General features: G+C 36.8%; 2 protein-coding genes across 5 annotated transcripts in view; both read right to left on the bottom strand.

The window, feature by feature from the left end:
• LOC134851362 (uncharacterized) overlaps nucleotides 1-24,323 on the bottom strand; it is a 78,449-nt gene extending 54,126 nt beyond the window's left edge. Inside the window, exon 1 of the mRNA XM_063867413.1 lies at nucleotides 24,319-24,323. The gene's annotated coding sequence lies outside the window, so the exon portion shown is untranslated. The remainder of the gene's footprint in view (nucleotides 1-24,318) is intronic.
• LOC134851365 (small ribosomal subunit protein eS8-like) overlaps nucleotides 1-26,442 on the bottom strand; it is a 478,345-nt gene that overhangs the window by 47,945 nt on the left and 403,958 nt on the right. The gene's annotated exons all lie outside the window — the stretch shown is intronic.

Genomic DNA, 26,442 nt, shown 5'->3' with positions numbered 1-26,442 from the left:
AAGAGAAGATGACAAGTGTTTAAGTCCTTTTCATTTAAAATCGATGCGGGTGACGTTTCTTCACTAAGAACAAGCAATTCGACACAAGAAAATATACTATACAAATGTTACAAATAAAAAAACTTCGTCATTTATATTGTCATTTTTTGTTCCGAGTCCGCAAGCGGCGTTCGCAATCTGTATTGCAAGGGAGATTCTCTGTTTTAAAAAGCTGCCTGCTCTGGGTTTATCAATGCATATGCTTAGGTTCTTTGATGCGGGTGACGTTTCTTCACTAAGAACACGCAACTCGACACTAGAAAATATACTATACAAGTGTTACAAATAAAAAAACTTCGTCATTTATATTGTCATTTATTGTTCCGAGTGCGCAAGCGGCGTTCGCAATCTGTATTGCAAGGGAGATTCTCTGTTTTGAAAAGCTGCCTGCTGTGGGTTCCTCAATGCATATGCTTAGGTTCTTAGAAAGCTTACTCAAAAAAAACTTCTGTGCTGGGGCCGCGCCCTGAATTTCAAAAGCTAGCGGTTGAAAAATATATCCATCATCTACAAGATCTTTATACTTGTCAATTTTTCGCTCTTCCGCTTCAGCGGCAGCCGTACCAGGGTTACAAACAGACCCGGCATTAATCCTACAAGGAGCCAAGGAGTCTACTACCGTTACATCCCACAAGGGCTGCTTACCAACAGCCCATGGAACGAGCGTCAAACCGTCTGGTCGCTTCTGATCGGTACTGTAGAGGTGTCTTGGTTCTAAAACAGACGGAATCAGAGCAGAATAAAAACTCTGCTTCATATGAGCATTCAGGTTTGAATGCCTAGAGAATTTTCCTGTACTTTTGAGGCAAGAAAGACAATGCCAACCATCCTCGATAACGTCTTATCCGCACACGCATTTATGCCGTTCGCATATTTTCGAGCCTACGCGGAGTCCTATCGCAATTCTGAATTGTTGGTTCGACAGTTTTAACCTTAGATTTTTGTACGGAATGACGTTCAACCATTGGGAGCCAAATCTAAATTGGAACGAACGCGTTGAATCTTTTTACGTCCGTTGAAAGAGTCGTAAAATCAAGTCTGCAATTTCTCGCTCAAAAACTGGCTCCGTCCAATTTTTTTTGATTTCATTTTCCACGGCTATTTCAATCTTTCCAAGTTCAAACCACCGTTTAAGCGCATCATCATAGGTTCTATCCACAAGCTCCAAACCAAAAATTTTCGCTCAAGGAATCTTTCGCTCCTACTGCTGAGGCTAAGACTGCGGCTAAAACGAGTAGACGAGCGGAGGAAACGCCCAAGCCACCTTTGGTTGCCGGGAGAACTGCTTGTAAAAACTGATTATCATCCATATTCACGTTAGTGACCTTCTATAACGAATTTCTTAGTAGTTTGTAGGAGCGTTCAAAAAAATTATTTTGCAAAAAACAAGGGCTCGTACGCATTAAATAAAGGGGTTTTGGCATGCTAAAGCAATTTTTCAGGAGCTAAAAACCATAATGGGCGTCTAGTTTGTCAATGACATCCATGATTTTTTCAAGCTCCTTAATTTTTTCTTTTCGTCGAACAATTTTTTTTGGCAAAATTCCCGAGTGGAGATCCTAAAATGAGGAAATTCCTCTTTTGTTTTTATTTGTATTTTGGGGCATATTTTTCGAAATTGTGTTAAAATTGAATTATACTGTGTATTCGTAGTCAATCTCAAAAAACAAGGTTCGCACTTCTCAGTGTTCAAGCTCAGGGCGTAAATTTGATCCAATTTCAGAATGTTTTTAAGGTCCCAGATTACTATCATACAGTCGTCGGCTAAATTTTTATCATCTAAGTACCAGATGTTATTTTTCGACTCCAACTAATTGACTAGTGTCTGAATTGTTTCCGCAAAAAAGGGGTGGGGTTTCAGGATCACCTTTCTGAGTTCCGTCTTCTGACATCATGACAGAGCTTCCGTAAAAAGGTAACTAGTTTTACTATACGCGCAATGCGTGTAATTATACAATTCGGGGCAATTTGAATACAGGGTTGTTTCTCTATTTAGAGAGTTAAAGTCATTATTAAAATCTAGTTTTTTTTAAAAAAAAAAGAGTGCATTTTGGTTTGTCGTCGCGCTCAATTAGGTTTCGAGACGAGTGTGCAGCTATTTCTGCTCCTCGTTCAGTACCGCATCCCACCTGTACGTTTCCGAAGAAAAATTGTCGCTCGGAGAGGGCCTTGCTTCCAGCGCAATTAGACGCGATACGTCTCAGCGTGTTGCCTATGGCAATCGGTCTCAACCCTGCGTCTATCTTTATGAGGGCGATAAGCTTTGCGCCAAGAAAAGATTTTAGGGTTTCGGGTATTTTGCCATCTCCATTGAGGTTTATGAGCTTAATAAACGATTTCAGAAAATTAAGTCCTGTATTGCCATTCGACTTACTAATAGATCCTTACAAATTTAAGGACCTATTTTATCAGGACCTGCTGCTGATCCGTTTGGAGAGGACATTATCGCTTTGTATAAGTCAAAATTGATTACAAAAAAAACTATATAAATTTTCTGGATTTGGTGCTGCAAATTTGACTCGCTGAGGGTGCTTAGACAACAATTTCTGATAGTTATCAGTTGAAAAAGGAGCAGTTTTGTCATCCGAAGCAGCAAGCTTTATTCCTCCCTTTACATTTACTTCATCGAGCCTCCTACCTGTTAGCTTTATTCTCTGCTCGGGGTCACTCAGAGGCGGGCTTGAAACTTGGGATGGGGTTTTGGAAGTGACACAGCATTCGCTCGACTCTTTTTATTTATCAAAGAGCTCATGCATGTGGTCTATTTGCGTTCACTTCTTTTCAGTTGCTCCAGAAAACAACAAGAACGACATTAAGAAAATGAGCCATTTTGTAACATCTTCTACATTGTAGACGATGTCATTTAATTTGTTCGACCGACTTTCCGCCAAGGGAACACGCGAGTCTTTTGGTACTCTCTTGAATACTCGGACATTTGAGATGGATCTTCTAACATAATTGTCTAGCACTAAACCATTACCTATTGTTGCCTAGTTAACAGATTTTAATTATATCAACGCATACAGGACACTGAAACCATCGGGTTTTCTTAGAGTCGTTAAGAGAACTATTTACACAACTGGTATGATACAATTAGAACAACAATCACATTCAATCCAATTTATCAGTCCTGAAGGTTTCAAGCATTCTTTGCTTATACACTCTTGTTGTTTTTCCTCATCTGGACTTTACGGCGTTGAACTAACCAGTGATAAACGTTTAGTGGGAGTTTTTTAAATCAGCAAACAAAAAGACTAATTAACTGAGTGTTGTTTTTTTTGCAAAATTGCTCTAGGTCAAGGTTGATTTCGAGCGACCTAATTTTCTCCAACTCAAGCTTTCTGGAATACTGATGTGTCTACTCGAGAGCCGACTGCATACCCTCCCTCCCTCCGTAGAAGGGAGTGCTTGCATCTTTTGATATACATAAAAGTCAGGTTAAAGACAATGTTTTCACGGTTTCTCAACAAAATTATCTTCGTTCTAACCGCTTGCTTTTCAAATCTTCCAATAATTTAAATCTGTTCTAATTGAATTATTGCATTGTGCTCTAGTAAAAAGTCGGTCTGGTAGAAAATCAAGCCCCCTTTAAAAGCACCCTTGTTTTGATCAGTCAGGCACGTGACAAATTTTAATTTTAATCACGACCACAACGTAACTATATTTTACCTCAGACAAATCAACGCCAGTACAACCATTTCTTTTTCTAGGATATACTAAACAAATTCTAGGACATTCTTGTCAATCATTCTGATAACTAAAATGAGTGACAAGAAACGGGGATTAACTTTTTAATAATTTAGTCTGATTGTTGTGATAAACTCAATAAATAGGCAATCCATGTTTAATAAGTCAACTTCAGATTAGCTTTTTATTGGCAAAGGTGGATCGCAAAAGAATTCATACTTCCGCCACTGATAAAGATGAGCCTGATTTCAAAAGACATGAAATAGCGTGCACTGGGAAAATTAACAGCAGAGAAGCATGATTGGGCTGGATTACATTTTTGGTGCCAACTCGAATCACAAAGGATTTGGATTTCTTTGACAGACACTTCCTGTGTGGTTTCTGCGCTTGTCATGAAGTTGAACAGCTGAAATTGGAAGTAAAGGATTTACGAAAGACTGGCAATTTTTCTCCTTATGTGAAGTCAGAGGAAATCAAAAATTTAAAAAGACGAGAAAATTTGTAGATCTACGGACTAAAATACAAGCAAGATGACACCAATAGGCAGCTGGGGCAAAAATATTTGAAATCTGCGGGAACGAACTGGGTGTTGATGTGAAGAATAAGGACATTTCTTTATGCCACAGACTACCAAAAAGAAGCAATGATATGCATACTCCATTAAAAGAGCGGTTTGTCACAAGAAAAGTAAAACAAGCTATTCTGTACTCTCAATCAAAACTGAAAGATAAAGATAGAGACGTTTTTTATTCTGTAGACACTACTGTTGCTAGAAATAGGGCGCTTATGCAACTGAAAAAAAACCTCATGTGTCAAATGTTGTTATTCGAGATGGAAACCTACATTGCTATATGAAAAACTTCCAGTTCAAAAATTGATTGAAAAATGTCTTTTCGAACTAAAAACTGTGTTTGGATGGGAACTGAAAATGATCAGAAATTTTTCAAAAACGTTGCTTTCAATTGACTTTTCAATTTACCTCGAGCTCTGACAATGGCTTTTTTGCGTGATCTCTTTTAAAATGTGGTGATGTAGAAACTAACCCAGGGCCTCATATCACCTTTGAAAGCGTTTTGAAGGTAACTGATATTTACCGTAAAAATTCTAAACTTTCAAGATCTGCGAATCAAACGCAGTCAATTGAAATTACCGGCTAATGACTTGGGACCTAATATCATACTTGGTATTTCCAAATCCTGGCTACAAAACACCAACAACTAAAAGTTTTGGAATGTTAAATCAACCACTCTATGCTAATTAATACTAGTTATAATCCCGATAAGTCAATGCAAGCTAAATTGTTCGAAGACTTGGCTGCTAATAAAGATAATTCAAGTTCAATAGCTAGCTCAATTACGACCATGGGTGATTTTAACATAAACTAACTAAATAATTGTGAGCAACAAAGTATTGCGTCAGTAACTGCACCTTATCGACTCAACATTGCCATACCTGATGCTGCAACGCGAGTGTGTAAATCAACAAGCACCCATTTGGACTACATGATTTGTGAACAGAGTGCCCAAGAAAGATGTTTTGTGTTTAACAATCCTTCCTTAATCTTCCATTGAGCTAAACTTATTCCTGTGATTCTGATTTGTTATTGTTTAGAGTAGTTGTAAATTTGATTTCTTTTGCATTTTAGAAGCGTGCACCACTCGTATAAACAAAAGAGGTCCCACTATATTAGAAAAACAATGGTTCGATCAAAATTGTAAGACAAGACTGAAACGACGCAATAATTCTTTTCGTCAAAAAAATCAATCCACGTCAAAGTAGCTGGTCTGCTTATAACATTTCGAAAAAAAAATTGAGTAAAATGATAAAAACAAAACAAGCAGACTATACTAAGTCGTGCTTTGATTATTTGAACTCACTGAAATCTCGTTCAAAACCTCAAACAGAATGTTTCGACATATTAAAAGAACTAGAGGACAATAAGCCCCTACGGACCGGCAAGGTTCCCTCATGGGCCATAATAGATGACAAATCAATCATTATGTCACATTTAAACCAATGTATCTTAAATTCGATTTTTCCTGACGATAGTAAAATTGCTATTGTGACTCCCATATTTCAGAAAAGTGATGTTCTAGATCCTAAAAAGTATGGACCTTTATCAATCACAGCATCTTTTTTGAAAATCTGTGAGAAAAGTTTGGATTAACGAAAAAATGTGCATCTAGATCGACAAAAATTATTAAGTCCTCCTCAACTCGGTTTCAGTAAAAGTTTCTCGACAAGAGATGCAGTTTTCTTCTTCACTGAATCAATAGGGAATGAAATTGCGAAAGAAAAATAGTTCATGCTGATCTACTTGACCTTCCGAAGGCCTTCAATTCAATATCTCACGAAATCTTATTGAGTAAATTAAAAACCCTAAGCTTTTCATTATTTTCACTGAAGCTCATCAGAAGATTCTTAGAAGAAAAATTCCAATGTGTGAAAGTTAAAGTAATATCATCTGACTGCATTGAACACGAAAAAAGAGTACCGCAAAGCATTTTTCTCGGACCTCTACTGTTCAATTTGTAAGTTAATGATACTTCAAATTCGCTAATTAAATCAACTAAAGTAGTTGAATATGGAGACGATTATCTCGATTTTTCTGGTCACACAAATTTTGCAACAGCTTTATGTGATTTGCAGTAATACGCAACTGCTCTCGATGAACTATTTTATTCCCACCAATTGGGTCTAAGTGCACTGAAAACCGAATTTGTAACCTTTTTTTAAGAAAAATGACAAAAAAGCTTGTGAGACCGAATATACTAATATTGGTAACACATTGATCTTAAAAATAAAAAAAAGTAAGTAATAAGGCATAAAGTTGGACAAAAACCTGACTTTACACAGCCAGGTTTAAAATATTATAAAAAACGTAGCTATAGCAATTTTAACAATCGATAGTTTTAAAAAACAGCTACCGACTGAAAACTTAAACATTCTTCTCCAAACTCTTGTCATTATCCGTTTGGATTACTCATATCAAAAATTTCAAGATCTGTCCAATGCTTCATTTTATCCTTAGAAAACCAGATGAATTGGGCCTTAAACGAGTTTTTTTTCGTTCAAAACTCAAGCCGTCCAAAGAACTCAGACTAAGCAAAAGTTGAAGTAACATTAAAGGAAAAACTGTTGTGTCAGAAAAATTTTGAAAAAGAATGCATTATGTTATTTGTTTCATTACATCAAAAACGAAACATAACCTTTCAATCATGACCTGTTATTTTCATTAACGAAATATCTTATCTACCTATTTTGAAATCTAGCCTTTTTGTCCTTCAAGGAAAAATTCATCTGTTTTCTTCAGTAAATTTTTTTCCTAATGACTTCTTTTAACTTGGAACTCACTTTTGTCACAAATTCGGGATATTATTTTAAGTCAATATGTTTTCAAAAGTATACTGAAAAAATAATTTTTAGAGATTCAACTGAAATCAAATGCCGAAATTTGCAAAGCTCATACTTGGTGTGATTTCTGTTTTAGATGACAACCCTTTAACTTAAATGTCAACACAGATTTAGCGCTGTTAAGTTATTCTCTTACGTTCTATAAAGTATACTTTTATCAGTTACGCTTAAGCTTTATGCTTTTTCTATACATTAAAAAAGTCTCGCTCTCTTTCTCTCTCTCTCACTCTCTCTCTCTCTCTCTCTCTCTCTCACTCTCCCCTCCCTCTCTCACCTCTCTCTCCCTCTCTCTCTCTCTCTCTCTCTCTCCGTCTCTCTCTCCCTCCCTCTTTCCCTCTCTCCCGCCTCTCTCTCTCTCTCTCCTTCTACCTTCTCCCTCTCCCTCTCTCTCTCTCTCTCTCTCTCTCTCTCTCTATTTCGTCTTCCGAAGAGCAGTGGTCTTCTTGCCGAAAAAAATTGTCATCCTTGTTGATTTACCTTTTTAAGTCGTACAGCACTCCCCTAATGCCTACTAGTTCCGCAATCTCTTCGTCTGGTTTTTTTTGCGTAATTCAAAGTTGTCAGCCTATCTGTTGTATGCCATAATTATTTTCCTACTTCCCCCTTTCTTCGTGCTCATCGCCTCTGATTCCAGAGAATTCTCTACTTCACTTCGGTACTACTTGTTCCAGATGTGAGTCCGAGTCTTCTCATTTGGTCCGGCTGTTCAACTTTTGAGTTTTTGTCAGAATTCACTTCCATTATTCTATTTTCACTCAAGCTCGAGGTCTCGTGTCCATTCTTCTTTTCTCTGCTTCCTTTCTCCTTGACCTGTAGGCTGGTCTCACTACCAGATACTCTAAGACCTCAATGCCTCGAGTTGCACATCAATCTTCTGAAGACGGGATATGTGATATCGAGTTCTCGTTGCGTGATGTCCCTGATCAAGCAGAAAAACACACCGTTGCTGAAGGATCTCGATGATCTCGAATAGCCCCCCCCCCCCGTTTTTTAGTAAAATCCTTGTACTCTTTGGCAAAACTTGAATCACTTGGACGATTTGTTCTGCTGATTATGTAGTTGCCCATGCTATCTTTAGGCCATATTTCTGTGGTCGAATCATATCTCGCATATGTGTTTCCGCGGTGACTCCTCAGCACAGATTATTCAATTCCTGTTAACTTTAGATGACTTCTCTCATGTAAGCTCGAGGTGAACTCTTCTTTAACTCATACTATGGATGGAGAAGCTAATAAAATGGTTTTTCTCTTCTTTTCATCATTATCAAAAGATTGATATCTGTCGTAGAGTACTGTGTGCTGTTGTATAACCAAACCATTTTTAGAAAACTTTTAACCCAGTCTTCACGAAACCAGAAAAATATATCCACAGTTTATTCACAAAATATCGGTTCTGTTATTTAAGTAGATCAAGCGTTTGCGGTTGATATGTTGCTGAAAAATCCACATTAAGGTTGCTCTATTATTTTTGCATCAAATCCGCCGCAAAGGCTTTTCGGTTATCGGTTTGATTTGTCATTTGACAACCATATCCCGACATCTAACACGTTATCAAGTGAAAAGAAACTTCTTCGGTTGTAGCAGTCTGATAGTGAAATGCTTCAGTCAGTTTTGTGAAATAATCTATGATCACCAGAAATGGGTTGCATTTTGTTTGTGTAGAAAAGTTTTGTTAACTGTATTCCGTCACCTGTAAGCAGGATATCGCCCATCACCCATCATTCAGATTCATTCCTTAATCCTTGGGAAAATTTTTGTTGCTTTTGTTTATATTCAGATTACTTATGCTGTCCTGTGACAATAAGAGCTTTTATGTTTGATACAACTGCTGTAAGTCTATGACGTTACACTTATGCATTATTTTGTCCTCTTCTTTTTGCTTGCAAGCCACGTTTGATGAAGTAACGTTCAGTTTTTATGAAAATCTTTCGAATTGTGAAACTATTCCTCTCTAAGTCACATTTCTCCTTTTCTACTGTTTTCACCATCTGAATAATATTCTCGTCAACTCTTCGCTTCTTTGGGCTCTCACCAGGTCTGGTAGTCTATATTTTGCCTCTACGTGTTCCTTCAAAGTTTTCATTTGCCCATTCAAGATTTCTCAAAGATTTGGCTCGTAATAAAGATAATTCAAGTTCAATAGCTGGCTCAATTACGATCATGGGTGATCTTAACATAAATTAACTAAATAATTTCGAACAACAAAAAATTGAGTCAGTAACTGCACCTTATCGACTCAACATTGCCAGTCCTGATGAAGCAACGCAAGTATGTAATTCAACAAGCACCCATTCGGACTACATGATTCGTGATCAGATTGCCCTTGCAAAGAAATTTTGTGTTTAACAGTTCTAATGAATTTGATCATTTTGCAAACGATCAAAGTGTTAAAAAGACCAAAATCAGTTTACAATTTTGACAAATTAAATCCAGGAACAATGATTTTTGCAGAAAATTGTCAGATCTCACTTGGAATTAAATTTGTTCCTAATTAAAATTGTCACATTTCTCCTTTTCTACTGTTTTCACCATCTGAATAATATTCTCGTCATCTCTTCGCTTCTTTGGGCTCTCATCAGGTCTGGTAGTCTATAGTTTGCCTCTTCGTGTTCCTTCGAAGTTTTCATTTGCCCGCTCAAGATTTCAGTGCAGCCCTGAAAATCAACTTCACATTCATTTCTACTGCGATTCTAATTCACTTGAGTTCGGGTTCTACATAAGTCATCGTCTTGTTGTTGCAAGACAGCTGTCGGAATGATTTTCTGGAAGCTGCAAACTTTTTGATTTCTTCTCCTCAATTTTCCACTTCAATTTCCAAGTCTTACCTTCCTGATGAGGGGCTAGTTGTAATTCTAGCTATCAACTACTTCACTTGTTTTCCGAGTGAAGGATTATAAAATAACTATTCGATCCTCGCTCGTTACAAAATTTCCTTCCCAGTCAACTTTCTATGACTCTTGGACAAAGTCATTTAACCATCAGGATCCTCCAATGCTTCCAAACTCCGGCCTCAAGATTGAAGCCAACTTCGTCGTTTTGTCCTTTGAACGATACCCTCCTTTTTCCTCTTCACTATGTTTCTTTAATTTTTTTTCCTGAATGCTGTTTGCCAATTTGTAGAAGTAGCATGCATGCCAATTCCACCCGCTTCTTGCGTTTCTTCATTTGTGTCTGCCATATTCTTTCGTGATCAAGGTTTCTTTACGTGAGTGTTACTTCAGAAGCAGCTCTTTTGGCATCACATCCCCTCTAGTAGAAATTTTCATTTCTGTTTTTTCCTGTGATAGCCCTGATGGTCCACTCTTAGACGCCCTGATTAGTCATGTCATTCAGCTGAGGGTAGACTTTTTTGTCTCTTGATCAAGGAAGAAGAACTCATCTTTGAGATTTGGCCTGTCCGCGTCCCTTTGCTCTTGTTTTTCACAGAACTTGATCTTCTTGGTCAGGTAATTTGAATTGTGATGCTTAAATCTCAGCAATTTTTTGTTGTCTATCCTAGTACTGCCGCCTCGCTTCCTTATGTTTTATTTACCATGAAAGCTGTGTCTGCTCTGTCTTTCACCTCGAAGTTCATGCTCATCTGATTCACCAGATGATGCTTGGGATGCAATTTACCAGCAAAACTTTTGGTGAACTCTTTGAAACATTTGGCGAAGCCCGAGAAGCTCATTAGCTGGCGTTCCGTCTTCGAGGACTTCTATGTCAAGACTGCTTCGACTGCATCTGGATCTGTTCTGATTCCATGTGTATCTGCCATTATGCCAAGATAAATTAATGAAACCATATGAAGTTCGCATTTTGATAGTTTGCAATTGACACCCGTTCTTTTCAATTTGCGTTCAATTTTCTCCTTGAGCATAAATGTTGCAATAACCTCATAATCTACACAGCACATGATTGATTTGTCTCTTTTTGGTCAAGCCTGGGACTTTGTTTTCTCTTAATGCCAAACAGCATTCTTTCCCACTGGAGAATGTCCAACTCACAAAAAAACCTGTTTTTTTGCCGTCCTGTTTTACTAAAAGCACTTGCCGAAAAGCTGATTCTTAATAATGAGGAGTAAAAATTTCTTCGGTTTTTATAGACTTCGTTCACCGCAATGGAATTGAGATATCGCAAATCACAACAAAACCTACGCTGATTCCATTTCTTTTTGTCATCACTTACCCACACGCCCATAGAGACGTGGATGTCTCTACCATGTCATGCTCCTTTAGTAACTCTTCTATTTTTACTTTAGGCATCTAACTTGTGGTACTGTGGATTTTCATGTTTAACAGAGTTGCAAAAACCGATGTCTGCACTATGTCTGAAAAATACATCCTGATTTTGTTCTAGTACAACTTCAATGGCCTCGACAAGTTCAATCAACAATTTTTTCTTAATTTTTCTACCTGAGGAAAAACTGGTTTATCTATATTTAGTTCATCCTGTGTGTGTATGTCACAAAAATGCAAACAGCTAGAAAATTCATCATTCAACTCAGAGTCAAGTGGATTATTTTATCTTGATGAACTTTCAATTTTTTCCAGATGTTTCAAAGTCAAGACTATCGAGAACCTCAGTTATACAACAAAGAACCTCAAAAACTTGAAAGTTTTCAAAGATTTAATATCTTGATTGCACAACAGATGCCTGCTTTTTTCCACTCTGGGCTGTAATTGAGGTATCAAGAGTTTTCAGTATTTCACTCATGCAAAGGCCGCTCTTGGTTATCGAGACGCACCTTTTGCACCTTTATCATGGTCAAATATACTTTTTTTTCACGACGTATTTTCTCTCTGGATAACGAGTCGTGGATAACGTTGCGTTACTGAGATTGATTGTTTTGACGAAATTCCTGATGAAGTTTCCTCTCATAATGAAATTATCAGACTCGTTCAACTCTTCCACAACCGAGTAGATCATCCATCCATTGGTTCTTGCCCTTGGTTGAATCACACTTCTGGCCAGGCTTTTCTAGATTATACGATCAAAAGTGCTTCTGTACATGTAAACCGTTCAACAATCAGTTTGTCTCGTTTCTAAGAAACACGTCTGCTTCTGCTTCCAGGTGCAGGGGTCGTTCTCTAGCACTGCACTGTTTCATTTTGCACGCGTCATCAACTCATCTTGCCCTACGAACATCTGGCCTGCCAATATTTCTGAGAAGATGTTGATACAGTCTTGTTGTCCCGCACGACTTGATGGGGCCCGCTTATGTAGCTTTGATTGTGGCTGTCTTCCGTACTAGTGTTTTCAGAAGTGCCCATATTACCTTCAAAGATGTTTGAGGGTTCACTAATCTCAGCATCGACGTCACTGTGCAAAAATTTTTGATCAGTGAGTTCTCTGATTTTTCTTGTGGCTTCAAGTCCTGCAACAGTTATTATCAACGTGATCCTGCTGCCAATCTTAGCAATTTGATAGGGCTTTCCTGCTAACTTTTTTATTGATTTTGCAGCTGAACCTTATTCTTAAATGGTCTTTAATTCCTTCTCTGTCCTGCTCAAGACCGAAATATGCCTCTCGGCTTGGGTCTTTTTTTTCCGAGCCTAAGCTTCTTATAGAAGTTTTGTGTCGTCATTTCTCCGCTTAGTAACACGATAAAACAGCGGATCGTACATCCTGAAGTGACCTTCTCATCTGCAAAAGAAATATCTAGTCCCAACTTTGCTATCGAATGCGCTGTAAGAATTCAAATATAGGGATCTGGTCTAATTTCTCTTCACTCAAAAAAAGTTAAGTTAAATTTACCTTAAAAATTACCTTAAAACACCTTAACAATTAAGGAAAATTTGCACTATTTTTAGTACACCTTAATTTACCTTAAAACACTTTAAAAATTTACCTTAAATCACCTTAAAAACTAAGGTGTATCAACCTTAAAAAACAAACACCTTAAAAAAATTTTATAGGTAGATTTACCTTAGAAATTTACCTTAAATAAGTAGGTAATTTAACTACATTTACCTTAATATTAAGGTGTTTTTGCCTTAAAAACAAAAAAGTTAAGGTGAATTAACCTTAAATGTTAAGGTGAATAACCTTAATTCTCTTCACTTTTAAGGCTTTTTTAACTTAACTTTTGTGTTTTTAAGGTAAAAATTTAAGGTAAAAACAACTTAAGGTTAAGATAAATGTAGTTAAATTACCTACTTTTTTAAGGTAATTTTACCTATAAAAATTTTTTAAAGTGTTTTTTAAGGTTGATACACCTTAAATTTTAAGGTGATATAAGGTGAATTTTTAAGGTGTTTTAAGGTAAGTGAAGGTGTACTTAAGGTAGTGCAAATTTACCTTATTTTTTTAAGGTGTTTTAAGGTACGTTAAGGTAAAAATTTGCGACCTATTTTTGAGCGCATAAATGAAACAAACAACTTTTAACCCACTTACATTCTATTGGGGCTCATAATTGCGGTTGATTGCAAAAGCCACAACCGATCAAACTCCCCGAGGATATTTTGAGGTAAAATATGAAGACAGATGGAAATTAGAAACCTATGAAAAAAAATTTATTAAGTAGATGTCAGCTCATGTCTTACAGAAGTAAAACACTTCAACAGGACCGCCACGTGAAGGCCTCTACAGCTGGTCCCAAGTATGAAACAAGGAAAGGCTCGCTAAAGGTAACTAATGCACATAACAAATAAGGCTACTGGAAACAAATGTGTTCTCTAATTTACCTCAAAATGGGACATCCAAAAATTGAACCAGGTAATATTCCAGTAACGCTTCTTTCCAGTCAAGCACCAAAATTAAATTATTCATTCAAATGATATCAGCAACTTGCTAGTTTTAACAGCAAAAAACGTTCCTTTCCCAATTCCTATTCGCAATTATTTAAACAAACACAAAACATTTATACAACATTCAAAAGAGTAGCTAATTATGAAACTTGAATTAGAACGAAAAACAAGTGAAAGATTCCGGTTAAATATGAGGGCAGAGATCTGATTAAAACTTCACATCGCAAAATTGGAGAATTATAAACGGAAGATACTCAGCCCGAAAAGATTTCCAGCCTCAACTGTTTATTTGATTAACAAATTGGTAGCTATTCAAATCAAGTTTAAGCATTGCCCCTGTTTGCAAGTAAACCCCAAAAAGTTTCAACTCCAAATCAGAGTCAACTTTAAAGCTACTAACTTCTGACACATTTGAGAAAACCAAGAGGCCAGAAAAAATTTCAATTTCAAATAAGCAAGCTTGGTTAAATTTAGGGCTTCACGACTAAGTTTATTCATTAAATAATTAAGTATAAAATAAGAATTAGAATGAACAGCAAGAGAAAGATTCCGGTTAAAGAAAGAGTGAAAAGATCTGGCTCAAACCACACAACACGAACATGCAAAATTATAAACAGAAGATGATCAACCCGAAAAGATTTCGAAACTCAACTGTTTATTTGATTAACAAACTAAGTAGCTATTCAAATCATGGTTTAAGCATTGCCCCTGATTGCAAGTAAGCCCCTAAAAGTTTCAACTCCAAATCAGACTCAACTCTAAAGCTACTAACTTCTGACACAATTGAGAAAACCGAAAGGTCAGAACAAAATTTCCTTTTCAAATTAGCAAGCCTGGTGATTTTTAGGGCTTTAAGACAACTTTATTCATCAAATGGTTAAGTATTAAATATGGAATAGATTGAAAAACAAGATAAAGATTCCGGTTAAAGTAAGGGATTTGATTCGAACTACACAACACAAAACTATACACAGAAGATGATTAAACTGAAAATATTTTCAACCTCAACATTTTATTTAGATTAACAAAATTAGTAGCTTTTGAAATTGTATTTATGCATTGACAATGAATGAAATTAAACCCGAAAAGGTTTCAACAGCAAATCAGAGTCAATTTCAAAGCTACTGACTTTGGACAGACTTTTAAGTAAGTCACCTTGGCTATTTAAAGGTTTTAAGATTCACTCCAATTTCAAAGCTACTAATTATTAAATATGGGTTAGCCTGAACAACATGTGCATGATTCCCCTTATGTTACGATCGCAAAAAATCTGGTTCAAAATATGAAAAACAAAAAAAAATAATGACCTTGATTTCAATCTAACCCGACAAAGATTCGACCTCAAACAAGAATCTAACTAAAACTTATAACTGATGCAATTTAGGAATAAGCGCTCATCTCTTCGTGCTCATCGCTTCTGATTCCAGAGAATTCTCTACTTCACTTCGGTAATGCTTGTTGCAGATATGGGTTGCTTTTTGTTTATATTCAGATTACTTATGCTGTCCTGTGACAATAAGAGCTTTTCTGTTTGATACAACTGCTGTTGTATAATTTTGACAAATTAAATCCAGGAACAATTGTCAGATCTCACTTGGAATTAAATTTGTTCCGAATTAAAATTGTCATATTTCTCCTTTTCTACTGTTTTCACCATCTGAATAATATTCTCGTCATCTCTTTGCTTCTTTGGGCTCTCGCCAGGTCTGGTAGTCTATAGTTTGCCTCTTCGTGTTCCTTCGAAGTTTTCATTTGCGCACTCAAGATTTCAGTGCAGCCCTGAAAATCAACTTCACATTCATTTCTACTGCGATTCTAACTCACTTGAGTTCGGGTTCTACATAAGTCATCGTCTTGTTGTTGCAAGACGGCTGTCGGAATGATTTTCTGGAAGCTGCTAACTTCTTGATTTCTTCTCCTCAATTTTCCACTTCAATTTCCAAGTCTTACATTTCTGATGAGGGGCTAGTTGTAATTCTAGCTATCAACTACTTCACTTGTTTTCCGAGTGAAGGATTATAAAATAACTATTCGATCCTCGCTCGTTACAGAATTTCCTTCCCAGTCAATTTTCTATGACTCTTGGACAAAGTCATTTAACTATCAGGATCCTCCAATGCTTCCAAACTCCGGCCTCAAGATTGAAGCCAACTTCGTCGACTTGTCCTTTGAACGATACCCTCCTTTTTCCTCTTCACTATGTTTCTTTAATTTTTTTTCCTGAATGCTGTTTGCCAATTTGTAGAAGTAGCATGCATGCCAATTCCACCCGCTTCTTGCGTTTCTTCATTTGTGTCTGCCATATTCTTTCGTGATCAAGGTTTCTTTAGGTGAGTGTTACTTCAGAAGCAGCTCTTTTGGCACCACATCCCCTCTAGTAGAAATTTTCATTTCTGTTTTTTCCTATGATAGCCCTGGATGGTCCGCTCTTAGACGTCCTTGTTATTTATCCGAGGGTAGACTTTTTTGTCTCTTGATCAAGGAAGAAGAACTCATCTTCGAGATTTGGCCTGTCCGCGTCCCTTTGTTCTTGTTTTTCACAGAACTTGATCTTCTTGGTCAGGTAATTTGCATTGTGATGCTTAAATCTTGTTTTTATAATCAGCCAGACGCACGATTCATCTGCTTATATAGCATAAGTTCATAAAGTAAGTCTTCAATCAGGACAGTTCTGTTTTGTCGTCTCTCAGTTTAATTGATACACTGCCCAGGTATGCCCTATGTTTTTCCAGAAACGTCATGTAAGCAAACTTATGGGGCTCCATTTTTCCAATCGGTCTCGCTCAAGAGTTTGCTTCCGTGAGCTGCAACGGTACTGTTTTTTTTCTATTCAGGACTTTTTTTGTAATATGCATTATGCTCTAGATTGCTACATCGGAGGCATCATTATCCCAAAAGTATCAGCAACTTTTTGTTGTCAATCCTAGTACTGCCGCTTCGCTCCTTTATGTTTTAATTACCTTGAAAGCTGTTTCTGCTCTGTCGTTCACCTCGAAGTTCTTGCCCATCTGATTCACCAGCTGGTGCCTGGGATGCCATTTACCAGCAAAGCCTTTGATGAACTCTTTGAAACAATTGGCGAAGCCCGAGAAGCTCATAAGCTGGCGTTCCGTCTTCGAGGACTTCTATGTCAAGACTGCTTCGACACATCTGGATCTCTTCTGATTTCATATTTATCTGCCATTCTGCCAAGATAACCTAATGAAACCATATGAAGTTGGCATTTTGATAGTTTGCAATTGAGACCCGTTCTTTTCATGCAGGCAATTACTTCATTTAGGCGTTCAATTTTCTGCTTGAGCATTGATGTTGCAATAACCTCATCATCTACATAGCACAGGATTGGTTTGTCTTTTTTTGGTCAAACTTGTGAGCGCCTGGGATTTTGTTTTCTTTTGAGGCCAAACAGCATTCTTTCCCACCGGAGAAGGTCGAACTCACCAGCAAAACCTGTTTTTTTGCCATCCTATTTTACTAAAAGCACCTGCCGAAAAGCTGATTCTTAATAATGAGTTGTGGAAAGTTCTTTTATTTTTATGGAACTGAGATATCGCAAATCACAACAGAATCTATAACGATTCCATTTCTTTTTGTCATCACAAACCACACGCCCATAGAGACGTGGTTGCTTCTACCATATCATACTGCTTTAGTAACCCTTCTTTTTTTCTTTATTCATCTAACTTGTGGTAGTGGGGATTTTCATGTTAAACAGAAATGCAAAAACCGATATCTGCCCTATGTCTGAAAAATACATCCTGATTTTGATCTAGTACAACTTTAATGGCCTCGACAAATTCAATCAAAAGTTTTATCTTGAGTGTTCTACCTGAGGAAAAACTGGTTTATCTATATTTAGTTCATCCTGTGTGTGTATGTCACAAAAATGCAAACAGCTAAAAAGTCCATCATTCATCTCAGAGTCAAGTGAATTATTTTATCATGATGAATTTTCAATTTTTTCCAGACGTTTCAAAGTCAAGACAACCAAGAACCGCATTTATACAATAAAGAACCTCAAAAATTTGAAAATTTTCAAAGATTTAATATTTTGATTTCACAGCGTAAGCCAGTTTTTTTCCACTCTGAGCTGGAATTGAGGTATCAAGGTTTTTCAGTAATTGACTCATGCAAAGGCCGCTCTTGGTCATCGAGACGCACCTTTTGCTCCTTTATCATGGTCAAATATACTTTTTTTTCACGACGTATTTTCTCTCTGGATAACGAGTCGTGGATTTTGCGTTACTGAGATTAATTGTTTTGACAAAATTCTTGATGAAGCTTTTTCCCATAATGAAATTATCAGACTCGTTTAAAGTTTCCACAACCCTGTAGCTCATCCATAGTTTCTTGCCCTTGGTTGAATCACACTTCTGGCCAGTTTTTTCCAGATTACATGCTCAAAGGGGCTTCTGTATCTTGCAAAACCCTTCAACAATCAGTTTGTCTCGTTTCTAACAAAAACGTCGGCTTCTGCTTCATTCTGCTTAAGCAAAAAATTTAGTCGAACAAGGTCCGGTAAAGTCGAACAAAGCCGAACAAAGTCGAACAATGTCCAGTATAGTCGAACAAAGTCGAATAAAGTCGAACAATGTCCGGTAAAGTCGAATAAAGTCGAAAACGGACATCGTTCGACTCAAAAAGTCGAAATCGGACATCGTTTGACTGAAAAAGCTGAAACCGGACATCGTTCGACCATTTCGGTCGAATCATGAGTCGAACACCGCAGCCCGGATTGCTCCATCAACTCCTTTTGCCCTATGAAAATCTGCCAATATTTCTGTGTAGATGTTGATACTGTCTTGTTGTCCCGCACGACTTGATGGGACCCTTTATCTATCTTTGATTATAATTGTCTTCCTTCGTAGTGTTTTCAGAAGTGCCCATATTACCTTCAAAGATGTTTGAGGGTTCACTAAGCTCGGCATCGACTTCACTGTGCAAAAATTTTTGATCACGGATTTCACTGAATTTTCTTGTGACGCCAAGTCCTGCAACAGTTATTATCGACGTGATCCTGCTGCCAATCTTAGCAATTTTATAGGGCTTTCTTGTTAACATTTTTTTTTGATTTAGCAGCTGAACCTTTTTCATGAATTGTCTTTAATTCATTCTCTGTCCTGCTCAAGACCGAAATATGCTTCTCAGCTTCGGTCTTTCTTTTTCGAGCCTAAGCTTCTTTTCGAATTTTTGTGTGGTCAATTCTCTGCTTAGTCACACGATAAAATAGCGGATCGTACATCCTGAAGTGACCTTCTCATCTGCAGAAGAAATATCTAGTCCCTATTTTGCTATCGAATCCTCCGTAAGATTTCAAATTTAGCAATCTGGTCTAATTTTCTTCATTGGGAGATAATTCTGAGCGTTTACTGCTTTGCTTGTACAAGTGTGCCTTCAGCTAATTGATGTTGAACCGATATGCAATTAGCGCATGAGCGGTTTTTATTCATATAGTTTTCAGTTTTGTCTCACTATGGCTTTGATACTAGTGCCACTCCGGTAAGATTGCTATTGAGTTAGGACTGGAGTGTATAACTCATAGAGTAATTTCGGATAGGGTACACCGTCTGCTCGTCACGCTATCTTATTTTCGGCCGGATAGATTCGTGCAACTTCTTAGTCTAATACCGATCCTAATCTTACTCTTATACTATCTAGTCTCAGGTTGTTTAACTAGTCTCTGCTAGGCTCAATAGATCTAGGGTATACTGGTTTATTGCGGCTGCTGAAGTGCTCGGGAGAGTCCAACTAATTTCTAAGTTAAATTCAAATCTCTCTGGTGCTGAAATTACAAGTAACTTCAGCACTTACAAATAAGTGGGTTGTTAGTTAGATGGATCATGATTGGTTAATATTAAATACTTTACATTGGTAAAATATCTAATTTATCCAATCATAAAATGTAGTTTAGATCAGGTTCCACCCATCCGGGTTTTACAGAGTTTTTTAGAATAGTTCTTCTGCGATTCGAAGGATGGATGATGGACGTTGGTTTTTGGCGAACATCATTTTCTTCCGTTTCCTCTTTGTTAAAGAAGTTCCAGGAAGCTGGAGTTAGAGACATAAGACGTTGTGTCTTCTAGTGACAACGACTAAGTCTTTGCAACAAACTCAAATCTGATTTCAGAATGGTTGGCTATGTCAGGTTTTTCTGTTCTGCGTGGAGAACTTCTTTTGTGTCTGATCTAGTTTGGGAATGGCGTGGAGATTGTGCGTGGAGGCGATGCCTGGTTACTCGGATCTGTACGTATACTTGAACATCGAGGTGGTCATTGGTCTAGTTCAATGAAGTCCTTTTCTGCGAAGTCAAGTCGTACTCTAAATCCTTTGAGTTGTGATTGTGAGTGGCATATCGATTGTGGTTGGCCATTCTCTCTCGAGTGTAGTGGGGTCGTTTTGTCTTTAGATGTTCGTCCTTGGTGTTATATTCTGATCTATGTATTGCATAATGTAATTTACATTTTATAAAACATTTATTAGTTTAATATTTTTTAATTATGATTTTAGTTAGTTGTTTTCACAAAAGCTTTTTGTTTTAGTTCGGTTATTTTGAAGAGTTACTCACCCTTGAGTAGCTCTTATTAAAAATAGAGGTGTGGTCACAAAGCGTGGATGTAGCGCGGTGGGTTAGGCCGGCTATAGAGCATGCTCAGGACGTCCTTCCTGGTGGGTTAGGCCAGGAGTGGGAGTATGTTGCCAGGAGTGTTGGGTTTGTTGTGGTTTTTCTTATGTCTTGTTGGTTATGTCCTTTTTCCAAAAAGCAAATTGTTCGTGGTATGGGTTTGTCTTTCGACTTTTTTGTGTTTTATTATTTCTTTCTTAGACTTTATAATAGTCTTCAAAAGAATAAATTATCCAGTTTTAAACTGGGTTAATCCGGTTTGGGTACCGTTGGTTTCCTTTTCTTAGTCATGCTGTTATTCTATGATTTGTGGTATTTAGTAAGCTGCGTTGGTTAGTTTTGTTTAGTATATGATTCCTTTCCAACCGGGTTAAAGGAAGGTTTGAAACATGTTATTATATGTTAGAGTTGTTGAGTGTGAAAACTTGAAACTGAAATTCATTATTTTAAACAATTCTTCGTGGGCGAGCTGTGCGAGTGTGGATAGAATTTCTGTGCGAATGAATGAGAATATCAAAAGGTTAGTACTGCATTTGCATTTTATTAATTTACTGCATAGAATTTGGAAATTTACTGCTAGTTATGGGGGAATTTTAAGTTACAAATTTTCATCATAATTAGATTTACTGCTTGTGGGGAAAATTTTAGAAATGAATTTACTGCATTGGTATTAAATTTATAAATTTATAAGTGTAAGAGATTAATAGAATTTTTGAAATCTGTTTGATGAAGTTTGCGATTTTTATTTGTCTTTTGAGGTTTTTGTAGGCAATTGTCGGATGAAGGCTAAAAATCTAAAGAAAACATGGATAAAGTATGGTGAGTTTTTTAATATTTTAATTAGTTAGTAATATTCATTTAATTCATACTTACCTGTTAGTCGTCGGGGAAAAAACCGTGGGGGAAGATGTCGTGGATGAGATCGGAATTTGTTAGTAGTTTAGCTAAGATGCGGATGATATTTTTAGTCTGAAGCAGTGGCCAAAGCAATTGAAGTGCCTTAATAGTGGTTAGTTCTTCAGTGCCAACTGCAAACTCATAAGGTGTGTTTTGGATTAGATTATATAATTTGTGATTGAATTTAGTGTTGTGGATGAATTCTAAAATTGGGATTTCTATAGGTTGTACAAACTCGTGCGGGATAAGGAAGGGTCGGGATTCTTCGGCGTTGAAGGTCTTGGTGATGGGACAGAAGATGTACATTTGGGTTATGGGATCATAATTGCGAAGAATACCATGAAGGTTAGTATCTTTAATGCAATATGTGAAATTTAGGAAAAATGGTGAAGTGTATTTGGAATTAATGAATTGAAAACGATGGTGTGGTTGTCTAGAGGGTGTGTGTAGGTCAAAGTGATTTTGGATGAAGCGATAATAACTATATGTGTGGGTTTGTTTAGTGCGCAACATAATATCGTGTGAGCAGTGTAAATCTCTTTCGTGTGGTGTAAGGAAATGAAAGGTTAGTGAAAATATTTGGAAGCGTTCTTTAAAACTTTCGTATGCTTGTGTGTCTGTTAGTGCTTCTGAAATAATGTGATCAAACTTTCGGTCGAAGATGTTTAGTGTAAATATATATGGTGTCTTGATGAAAAATTTTTCGGTAATTTGTGGATTAGCGAAGCGATCGTCGTCTAAGAATTGATCTTGGTTAGCTCTGATGATGTTGTGATCATAGTATTCGAGTGTATATTCGTTAGCTCTAGGTGCAGTGTGTGTTTTTAGTGATTTTTTATATCCAACGTAAGTAAATTGTCTAGCGGTTAGTGGTGTAGTGAGTCGATATAGCATGTCCGTATTTCGCTCTATATCGATGTGAGTGTTAGATAAAGGTAAGCAAAGAGGGTTAGTAAAATGATAATATGAGGTCCAAGAGAGAGTGGGCATTAAAACGTATTCATCTACAAAGTTGCGTGTTTCGTTAGTGTCGTGGGGGGTGTTTAAGGTGTATTGTGGGAATGAGGGTAAGGTGATGGCTAAAAATTCTTTTGTGTTAGTATGCTTGGGGTGGTTGATGTATTCACGGGCTGTTCCTGGTTTTGCTGGGAAAGGATGGTGGGGGAACTTTCTTTTAAAAGTGCGGTAAGCTCTATTAGTGTTGAGTGAAGATTCAGTTGATGTGGATGATGGTGCTAATGATTCAGTATAATTTGAAGAGGGTGTAGGGGTAGGGGGGTTGGATGAATTTATTGTGGAGGAGATTTGGTTTATTGTTGGGGTATGGAGGTGGTAGGGTTGTTGTTGAAGGGTAATAAAATTATCTAGCTCTGGGGAGATTCGGGGGGTGTCTGGAGAATGAGATGATTGGTCAGAATGAAGTGAGGAGTAGGTTGGGGTAACTTGGGAAGCATAAGAGGGTGTGGAAGTGATTGGGTCAGGGTTATTGGATAATATGGGTTGAAAAGGGGGTTGAGAAAAATTAGAAGAGTTATGAAAATTATTGGATGGGGATGGTTCTGAGTCGGCAAATTCATCGGGGGTTTCAATATTCGGGTTATTGAGTTGTGAGATGGAATATAAAACTGAGATGTGTGAATTAGTGTCGGAATTCATGCCTGATGTTACATTACTAGATGGAAAATCGGGTGGCGGAAAAGCAAAAAGTGGTATTATTGGGATTGGAGAGGTAAGATTGGTTGGGTGGGAATTTGATCGGTGTAGTGATCCAAGTTGGCGGCTCATCGTGGGCTAAAAAAATGATTATTTTGAGACTGAAAAGCGGTGGTATGGGGTTGTTCAATAATTTGTTCATAAGTATTATGATCTTGTGACTGGTGTGTCATTATATGTTGGATGGGACTTTGTGATGTGGTGAGTCGAAAATTTGGATTATGTGTGATGGCTAAATTTCGAAAATTTCGTGGGACTAGGGATAGTGGATGGTTATTTGGTAGGGGTGGTAATTGTGGTGCCGTTGGCGTTATGTCTACATTGTTATGTTCTTCGTCGTATGTATTTTGTCGTGTTGCTATTTTTGTGTTATATTCTTTTATTTGTGCGTCTAAAAGAATTTTGTTTATAGATGTAGAAAAGATTCCAAAAAATCCTGCAAAGAGTATGCGTGCTACGCTTGCTTGTCTGTTTACTTGTGTGTGTATAGCACATGTGTTGTAGATTCCTTTTAAAAGTGAGAAAAGAAATCCAATAAAGTTAAACATTGCGTATAAAATAGTCAATTTTTCTAAGATGTAGTAGGGCCATCCTAGAAAATCGAGGATCTCATTTTTGAGTGTAACAAAGCTAAAAATGTTAATTGGTGATATATCTTGGGGACGGTATTTTTCACCGTTTAGATATATATAATCTTTAATGTCTTTAAAATATCCGCTATAGTCTTGCGTGTAGATATCGGCAAATCCTGCGGTTTCCGCAAGTTTGCGTAAATTTTGGTCTATTGATTGTCTTTGTATAGTGTCCATTTGTGTTAATAATTCTTGGAATTGTTGTGTTCTAATGTGATGTTGAATATCTGATTTTGAATAGATTCGTATTGATTGTAAGTCTATATTTGGGTTTCGAGCAATAGCGCGAATGCTTTCTGGTGAAAATTTTTTGAGTGATTGCATTAATGTGGGATATGGAGTGAGAAGATAATATTTATTTTCATCAGGGTTTAGTTGTACTACATTGTGGCTGTTTTCTGATCCACATGGGACTGCGGTATCCCAGAAATAGGTTCTTCGTGAAAGTGTATCCACGAAATGTACTTTATTCTTATAAAAGATAGGGATTCTTTTATAACATCGTTTATCTTCAAAAACGTATAGTGGTGATACTTTTTTAGTACAAGTGTAAAACCATAAGATGTTTCCTTCATAGTCTAAAAAATTTGATCTATTTCCAGATAATAAGTATCCTGCATAGGGTATTTTTAATACTGCTAGTGCAAGTGATTGTAATATTTGTGTTCGTTCTAATTCGCATAGTTGGTGTAGTGTTTCTAATTCGGAGAGTGACATTTCTTGAAAAATTCGGCTAATTGTATAATCTAGTTTCATATCTAAATGAATATCATAGTGGATATTACCGAAATATGTAGTATTCATTAGTGATAATTCTTGTAAGCGTGTGCTTCTGGTGTCATGGGGTTTTAGATGTCCACCAGGTTGTCCGTTGCTTTTTTCAAAATTAACTGGTATATAGGATGTTCCTTCGTTTGGAGGATGACCTGTGGCATATGGGTCAAGTTTTATTTTTCCAGTGGTCATGTCGAATCCTTTTTCGTATTCAACTAATATTTCAGAGTATTGTGTTCTGTGAAGTGGATTCCTGTATTTACATGCAAGTTCTGTTTCTTGATATATTTGAAAACGTGTCAATTTATTTTCTATATTGTGTATGTTTCTAAAATTAGTACTTTGTTTTCGTGATGGATGTACTTGTTCATATGGAATTGATTGTATAAAGTATTTTTCGTGAAATTTTATCATACGAGCGTGTATTCTTGCTACTTGAAATGTTGTACATGTATCTTCGGGGAACCAAACAATTGTTGCTTGTGTTCTCGTTGTAGGGTCGCAATAACCTTGATCATTTTTACAAGGTAATCGGATTCCTTGATAGATCATTGTATTATCTGATAAATCTCGTGTTAGTTGTATTTTTTCGAGTTGTATTTTCCAATCGAAAAACATTATTTCTTGGTATCCTTTATTTTTTGTGTCTGCTTTGCAGTTTGATGGGTTATTTATACCAATGTGTGGTATCCAATGTTTATCGTGTAGGTCATAGGTTAATCGTCCGTGTGCGCCGTTATACGGGTATTTTTCGTCTAGTTTTATATGTCCTTGGTGTCTTTCAAGTTGTGATTGATGTACAGAGTCTGAAAAAACTTGAAAGTTAACTAACTTTCTTTCGGAGTTTTTATTTTGTGTGATGTTTAGTCTAAGTAATTCATTTTTACAATCGTCGGGATTGAGATGTAAAAGACGTTCTATATTACTCTGATAGAATGATTCATGGTCAAGTCGGTTTTTGTTTCCGTTCGAGACTTGTGAACAATGTACTTTCTTTTCGGAAAATGTTGCTGTTAATTTATAACCTGTAACTGTTGTTGCTCGGGCTTTTGAATAGAGTGTTGCTATTACATTTGTGGTTTCTATAGTTTGTGGTTCTGTTTCACATTGTGATACTTGATTTATTGCATATTTGTGTAGTGTTTTTTGTTCATTTTCTTCACAATCGTAATGTGTTACTAATAAATCTTGTGGTCCTGTACGAGGGGAAGGGTTTATGTTTTGATTTGAGATTACTAGAAAAAGGAGTTGGAGAAAAATTAATAATTTTAGAATATACATGTGTATGATAATCCTGAGTATGGATTATAAAATGTAATGTAGCCAATTGTGTTTTTGGTATATCTGTCGTATTTGTATATTACTTCAGTAGTTATAAACGGTGGTGGTAGTGATTGAGCTGTTATGTTAGGTGGGTTTAATGGGTAGGGATGTTGGGTAATATTGTTTAACTTAACTGTGATTTCAAACTTTAATTGTAAACTGTTTTGTTGGAGTATTTGAATATTGTGATCACGGATATCGTTGTGAATATCTTGGCGATATTGTAATCTATTAAGTGCCCAGTTATGAAGGCGGTTACTTTCTTGATGTTGTCCAAATAATGGTGGAGGTGCTGTAAATGTATTCCAATCTAGTCTTAAAGGAATATTTATTGATGATTGTTCTCGATATCTGGCGTCGAGATTATTTGGAAAATTTAAGTTAAAAGGTGGTGGTGAAATCTGGCTTATTGATGGTGTTGATGGTAGTGATAATGTTTCTGGTAGTGATGAGGATGTTTTTGTATCCGTAGAAATATCTATTGGATTATTGACTAAATTTAATTCACCTTGTGTAAATGAATGTGTTGTCCAATATGGTAGTCGTGATGCCTGGTTTGGGGGGTTAAAGGGATTTTCACGTATTTGTTCAGATGTTGGTGTTGAACCTAAGTA

The sequence above is a fragment of the Symsagittifera roscoffensis genome, chromosome 7, assembly GCF_963678635.1.
Source record: "Symsagittifera roscoffensis chromosome 7, txSymRosc1.1, whole genome shotgun sequence".
Lineage (NCBI taxonomy): Eukaryota > Metazoa > Xenacoelomorpha > Acoela > Convolutidae > Symsagittifera > Symsagittifera roscoffensis.
The sequence above is the reverse complement of the archived record's forward strand: the minus strand, read 5'-3'. Positions and strand labels throughout refer to the sequence as shown.